Source organism: Herpailurus yagouaroundi, unplaced genomic scaffold (genome assembly GCF_014898765.1).
Source record: "Herpailurus yagouaroundi ecotype Mexico unplaced genomic scaffold, PumYag 163, whole genome shotgun sequence".
NCBI classification, from domain to species: Eukaryota; Metazoa; Chordata; class Mammalia; order Carnivora; family Felidae; genus Herpailurus; species Herpailurus yagouaroundi.
Genome location: NW_024412404.1, coordinates 52082750 through 52097976, shown reverse-complemented (window position 1 = coordinate 52097976; position 15227 = coordinate 52082750). Strand labels below are relative to the sequence as shown.

The window sequence follows — 15227 nt, the reverse complement described above, 5'->3', positions numbered from 1 at the left end:
AAGTTCTCCATAAGGTGAGGGTGGAGTAAGTTTTGCATAACCGGTGATGAAACTGTGTATTTGTAATTGAATTAGTTGAATAAGAAACACAAGCAGAAAAGTGGCAGCAGTGTGGAGTGGTGTTAAGAGCCAGTCTCTGGAGGTGAGTAGCCTAAATTTAAATCCCGGCTCTGCCACTCACCATGGCAAATTACTTTATCTCTATGCGCTTTAGTTTCTTCACCTGCAGAATTGGGGAGAAGAGCACCTATCACAGGAGGTTGTGTGGGATTTGTTAACATATGTAGGATGCTTTACGTAGACATGTCCAGTAAATAGCAGAGCAATACATTGGCATTTGCTATTACCATTATTATTAGTAGTAATAGTAGTATTTAACAAAATAATATGACCAGAAATCAAGGTTAAGGAGGAGGTTTAACTACAGATCTCCCCTGACCTTCGGTGGGGTTATGTCCCCATAATTACATCCTAAGTTGAAAAGGTCTGAAGTCAAAATGCATTTAATACACTTAACCTACTGAACATCAGTCTGCCTACCTACCTGCCTACCTAAATGCACTCAGAACACCTACGCCTACACCTACATTAACTACCCTTGGTCAAAATCATCTAACGCAAAGCCGGTTTTATAATAGTGTTTGGATACCTCATGTAATTTATTGAAAACTGTACTGAAAGGGAAAAGCAGAATGATTTTAAGTGCATCCTCTGTTTACTCTTGTGATCTAGTGGCCGACTGGGAGCTGCTGCCCAGCGTCCCGAGAATACCCTACGGCACGTCACTAGCCTGGGAACAGATCCACATAAGATTCGAAGTATGGTTTCTACTGAATGCGTATCACTCTCACACCATCAAAAAGTCAAAAGATCTTAAGTCTAACTGTTGTAAACAAGGGACTATCTGTAGTTTTGTCTTCTTTTCTCCTCTGTTTCTGTTGCTTGTATCCTTGCAGATAAATCTGACTTTAATTTTCTGTGTACAGGTCTCCAGAGTGCTGGAGGCATCCTCTGTCGTTTGCTAAAAATGAAAATGTGCTCCCTACCAAATTTTGGCTAATTGTGTCTGCTTCAACCAAGAGCGCATATCTTTTTTTATTATGCATACAGCTTAAGGTGGTTAGTCATATTATTAGCCATAATTATTTTCCTGACCTAATTGTCATACAGTTATGTGGTGTCTTGTATTTTCATAATGCCTCACAACCACTAATTGCATAAAGGGGTCTGTTTAACACAGGCTTACTTAGAGTTGTTTGGATTTGATGATGCCCGTCTTTGTATACTTATTATAAACGTAATAAAAAATGTTTTGTTCCAGATTAATATCAGTATTTGGGATGATGATGTCTCTACCTGATTGTCTCAGTTCCAAGACATACAGGTTGGGACTAGAATTGTCATTGAGCAGCTCCCCTTACTTCTTGTCATCCTAGAAAGCCTATAGTGATGCCAACATTATCACCTGCCTTATGCATGGGCACAGCTGGACCTCCTTCAACAAAGTGTGATTTCAGGGAAGCATACAGGCCTCCCTGGCTTCCAAAACACTTAGAAATGGGAACTTAACGTTTCTTAATTAGAACTGTATTTCTTTATTCCTTTGGCTTAAGCCAGATAAGAAATTTAGTCCATGCTAAAAATTAAAATACTCTTGGGAGAGAGAACACATCAAATCCTATCATTCCTTACACTTCAGGATGAATGAACTTGTGAAGTTTTTTTCTGAATGATCAGTGAGGACACAGAAAAATCCACAAAATTGAAATGCAGGCTGAAGTTGAAAAAAGAGGGAGGAGAGTCAGATGATACCTACTTCCAAAGTTTGGCAGACTTCTGGTTAAGTTGAATTTAACAACATTTCTTTCCAAAGTGCCACTACAGTTACAATAAAGGGACTTCTCAGAGTATGAGCCAGACGAAGAACACACAAATTAAGACAGGAAATGGTAACAAAAAATTGAAAATTGGAAATTTATGGTAAAGGGAATAATTGACAGGGTACCTTAAGAAAGCTGAATCCTACGGCAACAATTAAGAAAACTAAGACCCAAAATGATATATTAACGTATTCACAGAACCTCCCAATAGCTCTGAAATTCGTAGCAGTAAGAACCTCTGGAAATAGAGGTAAAAGTGGGATTGAATATAGCAGGATGGACTGAAAGTTTGTTTGGAAGTAGATCGATCCATTACCACTGCACAAGATTGCCCCCTTTTTACCCTAGTTTTAGATTTGAGACCAATTCCAGGAAAGATCAGAGGCTCCATATTGACCAGGTGGGAGGGAAGAAGAGGGTAAAGTGAAGGTAGATATTGTATATATTGAGCACACATCCCCAACCCTCATCCTCTTTTTGGCCCCCAGAATAAAGGCATCAGGCGGGGGGCGGGCGCCCCCCCCCGGAAGAAGATAGGGAGAGACTTCTCTGGAGAATCTGATTTGTCTAAGGGAAAAGACCTAGAGTCTGAAGAGAACCCAGATAATTCTACAGTACAGTTTCCAGTTGACAAGCTCTGTATGCATGCTTGGAGCTTACACTGAGTTTTTTCATGCACTTCTCTTAAAGGCAGTCAGAGAGTCTGGGGTCCTCAACAGTTTGAGGAAAGTTGATGATAGAGAACAAAGAAAAGGTAGGACAAGGAAAAAAACTCGGAAGAAACAGAATTGATTACACTCAATAGATAGAGATGGAAAAGAAAACTTAAAAAAAATACATACGATCATTAATATTCTCAGATAAAAGATACAGCATCTGTAAAACAAGAATGGCATTGCTATTTTTTAAAAGCAGCATTTAGAATACAAAAAAAAGGAAATCTTAGAGATCAAGAATATAACAGAAATGAAAAATAACGTTAAAAGGATAGAAAATAAACTTGAAAATTTTTCTCCAAGACTAGAGCAAAAATGATATGGAGACGAAAAATGGGAAATTTTTTCAAAAGTCAGACTGCTAGTTTAAAGGATCCAACATCTGAATAATTGTAGTCAAGAGAGAAAATCATTGAACTAATAATTCAATATAATTTTATAGATCTGAAAGACATGAATTTTCAATTAAATACCAGAACGATGAATGAAAATGGACTCACTCCAGTGGTTGTTATTGTGAAATTCAGAACACTGAGTTCAAAGAAACATCCTACACGATTTCCAGTGACAGAAAAAAAGAAGTCCCTACAAAGAGTTAAGAATTACAATGGCATGACACTTTTCAACAACATCATGAGAAATGGGAAGGCATTGGGGCAATGGCTTTAAAATTCTGAGGTAGGGGCACCTGGGTGGCTCAGTCAGTTAAGCGTCCAACTTTTGGTTTCGGGTCAGGTCTTGATCACATGGTTCAGAGTTTGAACCCCACATTGGACTCTGTGCTGGTAGTGAGGAGTCTGCTTTGGATTCTCTTTCTCTCCCTCTCTCTTTCTCCCCCTCCTGCTCTCTTTCTCTCTCTCTCTAAATAAATTATATATATTTATATATTTACATGTATATATAAATATATATGTATACACACACACATACATACATATATATGTATATTTCTGAGGTAAAATAATTTCAATCCAGAATTCTATACCAAGAAACGGTCAGTGAAGTATGAGGATAAAAAATACCTTTTCGGACATACAAGTTATTGAAAATTTCTTCTACCTTGCAGTTTTTCCTCAGGAAGCTATCAGAAGATGTGTTCCATCAAAACTCAGGGAGTAAACCTAAGGGAAAAAAAGATAAAGGAATCAGATAACAGAGCCCATCATAAAAGGGAGGCGAAGGAAATTCCTAGGATGATGGTGAAGCAGAATTCCAGCATGACAACTATGCATCAGATTGGGACAGCTAACCAACCAGTCCAGATTGGAGCAGGTCTGAAGGTGAAACTGACAGATGAATTGTCTATGTGTTTGAGGAAATTTACAAAATAGGAGAGTCTGATGTTGAATCAGTGATAAATACAACGAGAACCAAGCAGAGAAAAAAACTAGATCATTATGAACACCAAGAAAAATAAAATACTCTATTGGAATAAGTAATCATAGTAGATACATGGCTTAACTGTAAATACATCTGTATAAACATAGTAATGTAAACACTAAATTTATGGTGTTGCTGCTATATTTGGAAGATGAAAGAATGGATATGTGTTGAAGTGGGGGGGTGGGTAATGTGTGTGAGAAAGAGGTGGGGAGGGGAGAGAGAGAGGGAAGCTAAATCCTCATCATCTGTAGGGAGGAAACATTAGATATTGCTTAAAACTGAAATATCACAAAGTGAAATTACAGGCATATTATTTAAAGAAAGTAAGTAAATACTAAGAGTCTACTCAAGGTGTTGAAATAGATTGCCTCTCTGGAGCAGGAAATTGGGAATTTTGGAGGAAGGATAGGGGCTTTCAAAACAAACCATGTGAAGTTTCTTGACTAAACCATATCCTGGTGTGACTGATCTCCTCTTTGTTTGGCAAGGGGAGAAAGGAGAGGCAAGAGACCATTTTTCGTCCTTTAAAAAAGCTCGTACAAAATTATAAAGGTTAATTACTATAGGAATAAAGAAGAGGGTACACTTGAAAGATGTAAGAGCAACCAAATTTTTGCAAGTGATTAAATAGGAGTGAAGGAAGAAGAAAGCAGAGATGTTGCTAGCTTGGAGTTTCTAGCTTGGATGAGTTAGGTGAAGATGCCATTAATTGAGATATAGAAAGATAATGAGTTTTGTTTTGTTTTTTTTTTTTTAGACATGTTAGATTTGCTTACCTATATGGTGAATCTAGGTGACCACATCTAGTACAGGATGATGAATTTGGATTAGGAAGTCAGGAGCTCTGGACTGGAAATAAAGCTTGGTTAAGTTCTCTTTATAGGTGGTAAATGAGATAGAGAAATAAGTGAGATATTTCAGTGAGATGGTACAGTGAAAGAAAAAAAGAATCAATACAAACTTGAGGACTCCCTGCAATTTAAGGGTTGCAATATAGAGGAGGAATTCATTGGAAAAGAGCAAAGAGATGGGGAAACATGTCGTGAAAAAGTTCAGGGAGAAGTGATCTTCTAAAACTGGGGATTTGGTTCAAGATAAAATGGTGAATTTGCATAGGCTATAGGTTTCATTTCCTGAACTCAACCCTATAGCTGCCATAGAAACAAAAGGGAAGCCAATAGAGCTCAGAAAATCACATAGCAGCTGTGAAAACTCCTTGGTCAGTAGAGCAGATAGCTCTGGTATCTGGTGCCACATTCCCTTCGCCCATTTCTCATTGTAGTTGTAGCTGCAGTGGGCAGTTCTGTGCAACAAGCTCAGACTCACCTCGCGGGGACAGCATCTCATCTCGGTCTCATGACACCCTCTTTAGAATTTCTGCCACCGAAAATTCTGTATGGGGAGCTTGCTCCTTCCAAATGCATGATGGAGAACCCATGAGGTTCTTAGCCGACAGGGGATGGGGTCTAGTAGATAAATGCTCCAGTGCCCTGTCTATCTGGTGAGAAGCAATTTTAAGAGGTGTTCTGAGCACTTTTCAGGAGGTCCCAGTGAAATCAAGTACCCCACAGTAGTGACCTCAGTAGCCTTCTTAATGCCTTTCTTCCTTCCTTCTTATTCTGTCTGCACCCTCATTTCCCAAGATCTGAAGTCAACTACTTACGGTCAGGTCTTCGTCTTGGGCTCTGCTTTTGGGGAAACCCACCGTGTGTGGGAATTAGAGTAGCAGAAGTCCAGAGGAGAAGGCCAAGTGCCATAAATTGGGTAAGGACCAAGGAAGATACACCTTCATCCCATAGGCTAGAAAATTAATTACAGTAAAGGCAACAATTCCTGGAATTGAGCAGTGCCCTATTAGGTCCAGTGGCATGTGATTAAGAAAAAAATCCCAAATAATAGCGACTTAAAGAAGTTTCTTTCTCGTTCAGGTGAAAGAATTTTGCCTGGTAGGTAGCCAGGACTAGTATCAGGACATTATCATGGAGAGACACACTCAACTGTCTGCGTACCATTCAGCACTGCCACACTCATGATCACTTCAGGGTCCCATGTAGGTGTTCCAGTTTCCAGTTTGGGGGAAAGTAGCAGGAGGAAGCAAGGGGGAAAGGGGAACCTCTTCCCTTTTAACAAATTCTTTCTGGAAGTTCCACACTTCTGCTTATATTTCATCAGCCAGAATTTATGTAACCACACCTGGTAGTTGGGAAATGTAGTGTTTAATTCTGAGTAACCACCAGAAAAATAAAGATGCAAAGCATAACTTTTGGATTTAGTACAAAAAATTTTGCTCAATCCAATGCTCAATATGGGAAAAAAGAAAAAAATCTATATAAAAGCATGAAAAATAGAAAACATAAAATGGGCTTTTGTATTAATTATAATAAACATAAATGGACTAAACTCACCAGTTGAAAGCCAGGGACATATAGATTGGATTTTTGAAAATATCTAGTACTATGTTTTCTAGAAGAGGTATGTTTAAAAAAATTTGTTTTAACGTTTACTTATTTTTGAGACAGAGACAGAGCATGAACGGGGCAGGGTCAGAGAGAGGGAGACACAGAATCTGAAACAGACTCCGGACTCTGAGCTGTCAGCACAGAGCCCGACACAGGGCTCGAACTCACATACCGTGAGATCATGACCTGGGCCGAAGTCAGCCGCTTAAATGACTGAGCCACCCAGCCGCCCCAGAAGAGATATGTTTAAAAAGGGAAGAGAAAGGCTGCAAGAAAGGAATAGAAAAAGATATACCATAGAAATATGAATCAAAGAAAAACTAGGGTAACAACTATAGACAGAATTGAAGGTGAAAATCATCACAAAGGTAAAAACAGATATAACATATTGATAAAATAATAATGGATCAAGAAGACACAATGCTTATGTTCGTAAGTATACTTGATATAGACACAAAATATATAAAGCAGTAACTGACTGAACTACAAAGAGAATAAGCTAGAGTAAGGGGAGAGATGATTTGGGGAAGTCTTTCTTTTATTTTTTAAATGTGAATTTATTTTTGAGAGAGAGAGAGAGAGAGAGAGAGAGAGCCCTACGAGTGGAGGAGGGGCAGAGACAGAGGGAGACAGAAGCTCCAAAGTGACCTCTTCACTAACAGCAGAGAACCAGATGCGGGCTCAGTCAAATTCACAAACCATGAGATCATGACCTGAGCCAAAAAGTTGGACGCATAACCAACTGAGTCACCCAGGTGCCTCAGGGGAAGTCTTACCTTACATAAAGTGGCCAAAGAAGTCTTCTCTGAGGAGGTGCCATATGAATGAAGCAAGGGAATTAGCTTTGTGAATAGGAGAGAGAACATTTCTGGTGGAGAGAACAGCAAACGCCTTATGATGGGACAGACTTTGTGGCATATGTTCGGAAGGCAGGGTGGCTGGAGTCGGTAGGTGATTGAGGAGAGGAAAAGAGTTGAATATGCAATTAGGGAGGTGGCAGGGAATCAGAACAGTAGAGTAGAGCAGTGATTCTCAATGCTGTCAAATCCAAAGATTCCCTCCTTTCTTCATGTAAAAATGTTAATAGAAGTATAACAAACACAGAAAACTCAGATGTGTAAAACACAATGAATAATCACAAAGTGAACATCCAGGACCGTCGGCACCCACATCAAGAGAGAGCACTGCCTGCACTTCAGAAGCCTCTTTTTTTTCTTTTAATGTTTATTTTTGAGAGAGAGTGTGAGCAGAGAGGTGCAGGGAGAGAGGGAGACACGGAATCCGAAGCAGGCTTCAGGCTCTAAGCTGTCAGCACAGAGCCCGACGAAGGACTCGACCTCACGGACCACGAGATCATGACCTGAGCTGAAGTTAGCCACTTAACTGAGCCTCCCGGGAACCCCTTGCTTCAGAAGCCTCTTAATGCCCATTTCCAACCATTAACCCTTGCCATGAGCTATCACTATTCTGACTTCTAACACCATACGTTAGTTTTGCCTCAGTTTGAACTTTACATACACGAAATAATGTAAGGTATATTCTGTCATTGTTGGGTGCAGTATTCTAAAAGTCAAGTTTATGGTTCTGATCTTCTATATCCTTAGTGATTGCTTGTTGTGTCAGCTTTTGAGAGATGTGATGAAGTCATCCACTATGATTGTAGCTTTTTTTTTTTTTTACTGTCATGACAATGTTTGTTCTATATATTTTAAAGCTATGTTATATGTATATTCAGATTTTGACTTTTGGTAACTTATTGATGGATTGACTCCTTTATCCTTATGCATGTCCCTTTTATGAGAATAATGCTTCTTGCCTTAAACTCTGTGTTTCATATTAAGTATAGTTGGTTACTGTTTGCATTGTGTGTTTCCCCATTTTATTACTTTCAAACTTTGTGTGCTTAAAAAATATGATGGGTCTGTTAACAACATATTATGGTTTTTTTTTTCACCCAGTATGACAGTCTTAGTTCTTTACTTGGAATATTTAATCCTTTTAATGTAATTGCTGATCTATTTGGGATTTTTGTCTATCATCTGTTTGTTTTCTCTGTTATCTGTTTTTTGTTTCCTTTTCATTCAAGTCTTACCTTCCTTGGATTAATCAAGACTTTTTTTTATTTCCATTTTTTCTTTTTGTTTGTTAATTTGTTAGTTATAATTATTTAATATTAATATTTTAATATTGTGATGTTTATGTAACAAATTAACAAAATTTGTTACTTATACTTTTTTTCTTTTTCTTTTATTTTTTTTGTGTTCTTTTTTTAAAATGTTTATTTATTTTTGAAAGAGAGTGAGAGACAAGTGTGAGCAGGGGAGGGGCAGAGAGAGGGGAGACAAAGAATCCAAAGCAGTCACTAGGTTCTGAGCTGTCAGCACAGAGCCCAACATGGGGCTCAAACCCATGAACCATGAGATTGTGACCTGAGCTGAAGTCGGACGCTCAACTGACTGAGCCACCCAGGTGCCCCGAACTTTATGTATTTTTTTTATGTTTATTTATTTTTGAAAGAGAGAGACAGAGAGACAGAGCACAAGCAGGGGAGGAGCAGAGAGAGAGGGAAACACAGAATCTGAAGCAGGCGCCAGGCTCTGAGCTGTCAGCACAGAGCGCGACGCAGGGCTCAAACTCATGATCCTTGAGATCATGATCTGAGCCAAAGTTGGTTGCTTAACCGAATGAGCCACCCAAGCGCTTACTTACTCTTTTTCTTTTAATAGTTAGCTTAGAGATTATAAGATATATCTTTGACATATTTTAATATAAATTATTATCTTTGTCACTTCTGTGATAATGCTAGGACCTTAGAATACTGTAATTTCACCAATTACCTTTTGGAATTGTCTTTGGATCATTGTCAGACATTGTATACAAATATATATAGTTTAAACCATAAGACATTACTATCATTTTTGTGAGCAGTGAATATCCACTTATATTTACTATGTATTTATTTGCTCCTCATTCTTCCCTTCAATTCCTGATTTCTCTCTAGGTTATTTTCTTTCTACCCTAAAGAAATTCCTTGAGTTTTGTTTTTTGGGTTTTTTTTTTCTTTTTTTTTTTTGCTTGAAAACATCCTTATTTCACCTTTATTTTGAAGGATATTGTTACCGTTATGTATTATTTTGTCTTTATCCGTTTATTCACTTATTTCACTTTCAATGCTGAACAATATTTTGCTGAGATTTTTGATTGGTACATAGTTTTTTATTTTAGCATCCTAAAGATGTTATTCCATTTTTCTGACTTCCATTCCTTTTTTTGAGAAGTCAGATGTCAGTTTTACTATTGCTTTATTGAAGGTAATGTATCCCGCAGCATGATTTTGCCAATTTATAAGGAAACCTAGAGAATATGGGAATATTTTTATTTATTTATGTTTTAAATATAATGTATTGTCAAATTGGTTTACATACAACACCCAGTGTTCATCCCAACAGGTGCCCTCCTCAATACCCAACACCTGTTTCCCCCTTTCCTCCACCCCTCCATCTACCCTCAGTTTGTTCTCTGTATTTAAGAGGCTCTTATGGTTTGCCTCCCTCCCTCTCTGTTTGTAACTATTTGTTCCCCTTCCCTTCCCCCATGGTCTTCTGTTAAGTTTCTCAAGATGAGAAACTTTCACTCGTATGAGTGAAAACATATGATATCTGTCCTTCTCTGACTGACTTATTTCACTCAACGTAATACCTTCCAGTTCCATCCACATTGCTGCAAATGGCATGATTTTATTCTTTCTCATTGCCAGGTAGTATCCCATTGTTATGTATGGAAATAGATCTTAAGGATGCAAGGTCAGGATGGAAGGAATATAAAGTTGGATGAGGCCAAATATTGGGCCATTAATGAGAGATTCCGGATTCAGTGTGTTGGATAAGCATGGAATAGATCTGATTATTTGGTTGGTTGGTTGGTTGGTTGACTCAAAATCTGGACCCAAAGGTACCTTCCATTAAATGAAATAGAAATGTCAAATTTCTTTCATATATTGTAGAGGAAGCTATTCAGGAAATTGGAAGGTTGAAGGAAATTGGAATACTAGTGGATTAATCATGTCAAACCTGCTCACCCACCCTCCCATTATATCCAAGAGGACCCACAGGACACAATCTTTACCAAAGCAGTGAGAAATAGAGTCATGAGGGGAGACCCACATCCTTGAAGGGTTCTGTGGTGGTTCTTCTCTAGGCCAGTAACTGCAGTTGGGAACTACTAGCATCCCCTGAATGAAATGGGGATGATGGGATCTAGGTTGGCAGGGACCAAGTGCAGCATTTAATTACCAAAGTCAAGGTAGATGTAGCTACCATAATGGGCAACAGAGGGAAAGCAGTAATTACAGTAGCCTAATCTGAAGAGATGTTTGGCATTAGCTAGTTAATTATGGTGTCCCTACAGTTAAGGCAGATGGGTATCCCTACTAAGTCTTACTTGATCTCTTACTCAAAGTCTAATGAACAGAAGTCTGACTTGAATCATCAAGACAGAGAGCCTCATCTCGTCAGTTGTTTCACAGATCTGAGTCATTTCCCAGACTTGAGTCATTTTACTGATCTGAAGTCACTTAAATGAAGGTGGCGGCGGGGGGAAGCCAGGCAGTCTTGAGAAAGGACCATGCCATGCTGCCAAATATTTATATTGTTGGTATTCTTTCTAACCTTCCTCCAAGGGATGTGTTTTCTTTTTAGCAGGGCGACTATGTGCTGGGGAAAGAGAAAAAGTAAGACTTAAAGGGATTACTAGATCCTAGCTCTGAACTAACACTAATTCTTAGACACCCGACAGACTGTAGCCCAACAGTCAGAGTAGGGCCTTAAAAAAAATCATTGTCATGTGATCAATGGATTTTTGGCTCAGCTTCTTTTCATAGTGATCCCAGTGGGTGTCTGGATCTACCCTGTGGGTGTTTGCTCAGTTTTACAATGCATAACTGGAGTAGACACACTCGGCAACTGGCAGAATCCACACTGATTCCCTGACTCATGGAGTGAGTGCTATTATGGCAGAAGAGACCAGGTAGAAGCTACCAGAACTGCCTCTAGAGTGCCGGAGATTAGTGCCACTATTAAGGATTGAAAGGATGCGGTGATGGTGATTCCAACCATGTCTCCATTCAACTTGCCTAGTTACCTTACAGAAAGCAGGTGAAACTTATACAACCACAGTGGCTTTTTGTAAACTTAATCAGGTGGTACCTCTGATTGCAGCTGTTGTTCCAGATGTGCTTTCATCGCTAAAGCAAATCAGTAGATCCTCTTGCACCTGGCTCACAGCTATTAATAAGGCAAATGTATTTTCCTCTATAGCAGAGATCAGCAACTTTTCTGTAAATGGCCAGATGGAAAATATTTTAGGATTTATGGGCCATAGATCTGTGTCACGGATACTCAAATCGGCATTGTAGTGCAAAAGCATCTATAGACGATATGTAAATAAATGGGCATGGTTGCGTTCCAATAAAACTTTATTAACAAAAACAGGTGGTGGGCCAGATTTTGTCTTTGGGCCACGGTTTGCTGACCTTTTGTAAAGATCAAAGTACGATCTGTTTTCAGCAGATAGAGCCAACAATACACCTTCACTGTTCTAGCTGAAAGATATATAAACTCTCTACCTCTCTGTCATAATCTGGTGTGCAGAGACTTTGATTACCCCTCCATTCCATAGCACATCATGCTACTTTAATACATTGATGATATGCTGCTGACTGCCAAACAGCCAGTAATAACAACTTCATGCATGTTGTTCGGATACATGGGAAATAAAGCCCCCCAAAGTGTAGAGGTTTGCCACCTTGGTGACATTACTAAGGAATCAGAGGTCTGGGGCACATCACGATATCTTTCCATGTGAAGAACAAGTTGCGACATCTGGCCCCATGCTACCAGCGATAAAGATGTAGAATGCCTCGTAGGCCTCTTTGGAGTCTGGAAACAATATACACCTCATTTTTGCCCTCTACTCTGACCCATTTACTAAATGACCCAAAAAGCTGCCAATTTTGAGTTGGTCCTCAAACAATAGAAGGTTTTGTAACTGGTTCAGGCTGCGGTATAAGCTGCTTTGCCACATGGGCCGTAAGACCCAACAGATTCAATGGTGTATGAAATGTCAGCAGAAGATTTTTGACTGTATGGAGCATTTGGCAGGCTCTTATACATGAACTGCAGTACAGACTCTCAGGATTTTGGAGCAAAGCCATACAACATTCTATACATAACCATGCTTTTTTTTTTTTTTTCTTTTTAAGCAACTTCTTGCTTACTATGAGGCCTTAGTATAGACTGAATGCTTGGCAGTGGACCACTAAATTACCATGAGATCTGAGCTTTGCTTTATGACCTGCGTGTTGTGTGATGCATGAAGTCAGCCATTAATTTGGGCATGCATAGCAGCACTCCATATATACAAGACAGGGCTCAAGAAGATTCTGAAGATGCAAGTTAAGTTACATGAGGGAGTGGCCCAGATGACCACGGACTGACTTCAACGACAGTATTTTGTCCCATTTATTACTTATGGCCTCATGAAGAATTCTCTGGCCAGTTTGCCAAGGAAGAAGAAATTCTGGTTTGGTTTACAGATGGTTTTACATGATACCACCTGACAGTGGACGGCTATAGCACTACAGCCCCACTCCAAGACGAGCCTGCAAAACAGTGAAGGGAAGCCTCCCAGAGAGCACAACCTAGAACAGGACACCAGGTCGTTTGCTTTTCCTGAAAGTAGAGGTGGCCAGAGATATGGGTGGGTCTCCACTGATTCCTGGGTTTGGCTGCATGGTCAGAAACTTGGAAAGAACACGACTGAAAGACTGGTGACAAGGAGGACTAGACAAGAAGTATGCAGGGAGAGCTCTCGAAAGGGGAGCAGAGTATAAATCTATTTGCGTCCCATGTAAATGCTCTTCAGAGGTGGCTGTACAGAGTTTTAATCAGCTGGAGGAGGGGATCCATTTTGTGGACATCAGTCAGCCTATGTCTCCAACCACTCCTATTATTTCCCAGTGGGCTTACAAGGTGGCCACCTCAGCAAGGATGGGAGGTTAACATAGGATAAGAAACGTGGACTTCCATTCACCAAGACCAATATAGCAAAGCCACCGTAGCGTGTCCAACCTGCCAATAGCAGAGACCAACACTGAGCCCCTGATATAAACCCATTCCCTGTGGGCCTAAGTCAATTTCCTGTGGCAGCTTGATTCAACTGCGCTATTTTCATCATGGAAGGGGCAGCATTTTGTGTCCACTGGAATGGACACTTGCTCTGGATATGGATTTGCTTCTCATCCCTCAGTGCTTTGGCAAGAACCATAATTTATGGACTTAAAAATCTATTTGCTGTTATTGTGTTGCATACAGCATTGCTTCTGATCAAATAACTTATTTTACAGCAAATGAAATGTGGCAATTGGTCCGTGCTGCTCATGCAATTCTCGGAGCTTACCATATTTCTTATAATCCTGAGGCAGCTGGCTTGCTAAACAGTGGTATCACATTTTAAAAGCTCGGTGACAGTGAAGTGACGGTGTCATGCAGTGTTGAGGCAGCGTGTTCTAGGATGCAGTGTATGCGCCAATAAATCAGCAATATTTGGAGCTGTTTCTCCTGGAACACGATTTATGGGTCTGGAAATTAAGGGTGGAAATGGGTGTGTAAAATTTGTTTTTCATCTGCATAACTTTAGACTCTGCTGGCTTAAAAGTCTTAGCTGTAAAGAGAGGAATGTTTCCAAAAAGGAGACACAGTAGCAATTCCATTGACCTGGAAGTTAGGATTGCGACCTGCCCACTCTGGGTTTCTTGCCAATGAGTTAACAAGCAAACAAGGAGGGGATTGCACTGGCTGGGGTCATTTATCCTGACTCTAAAAGGAGAGCTGGGTTGCTACTACTCAGTAGGAGCAAAGAGAAATATGTCTAGAACGCAGGATATCCCCTGGGCTGCTTCCATGTCCTATGATAACAGTCAGTGGAAAATTACAACAATCAATTCAGGCTGTATTGCCAATGGCCCAGTCTCTTCTGGAACAAAGGTTTGAGTCAAAAGAAACCACAGCCAGCCTGAGGCACTTGCTGAGGGCAAGGGAAATATGAAATTAGTAGTAGAAGGTGCTATACACAAGTTACAACCATATGACCAGTTGCAGAAATAAGGGCTAAAGCAGTGATGAGTAATTCTTCCTTATTTTTATATATGTTGGTGTATGTGTGTGGGTACCAAGAAGTTGTTTTCTCCCCCCCTCTTATTCCCCTATCATCTCAGTATTCAAATTATAGCATATATATAATGGAGAGAGCATAAATTAGCTCAAAGAAGAATGAACATCACCCGTAGCCTCTCTGGGAAATATGGTTAATGTGGTTTTAGTTATATATGGGATAATTGTACATGTTAGGTAGAAACTTGATGTTTTAATTGTCTTCATTTGGAAATTGTAGTTTAAAGAGATGTGTATGTGTGCTAAGGTGACAAGGAATCCATTGACTGCTGGAGGCTTTGTAGTGTGGGGAAATCGGTGGCTGAACTACATCTCCCATAATTCCCTCCCTTCTATGTTTCCAGCTAGGGTGTGCCACGAGAGACATTTTTGTGTGAGATTTGCAGGGCAAACGCACTGCAGCAGCCATGTAATTGTTTATGCTCAGAGGGTTGGGGAAGGGTCCCTGGGGGTGCTTCTGTAGCTCATGCACATTGTTGTTTACCTGCTGACTCACCTCCAGGGTGTGGGCAGCCAGGCCACGGCTGTGTCACCTCACCTGGATCTCCCCTCAGCTGGCTC

The 15227-nt window shown here is 40.0% G+C and overlaps 1 protein-coding gene and 1 long non-coding RNA gene across 2 annotated transcripts in view; one reads left to right on the top strand and one right to left on the bottom strand.

The window, feature by feature from the left end:
• Positions 1–15227, bottom strand: part of FHIP2A (FHF complex subunit HOOK interacting protein 2A) — a 96930-nt gene that overhangs the window by 42484 nt on the left and 39219 nt on the right. The window lies entirely within an intron of this gene.
• Positions 7–4099, top strand: LOC121037263 (uncharacterized). Its single transcript, XR_005793681.1, has 2 exons — positions 7–818; positions 3663–4099. It is a non-coding gene; the product is annotated as an uncharacterized LOC121037263 (long non-coding RNA).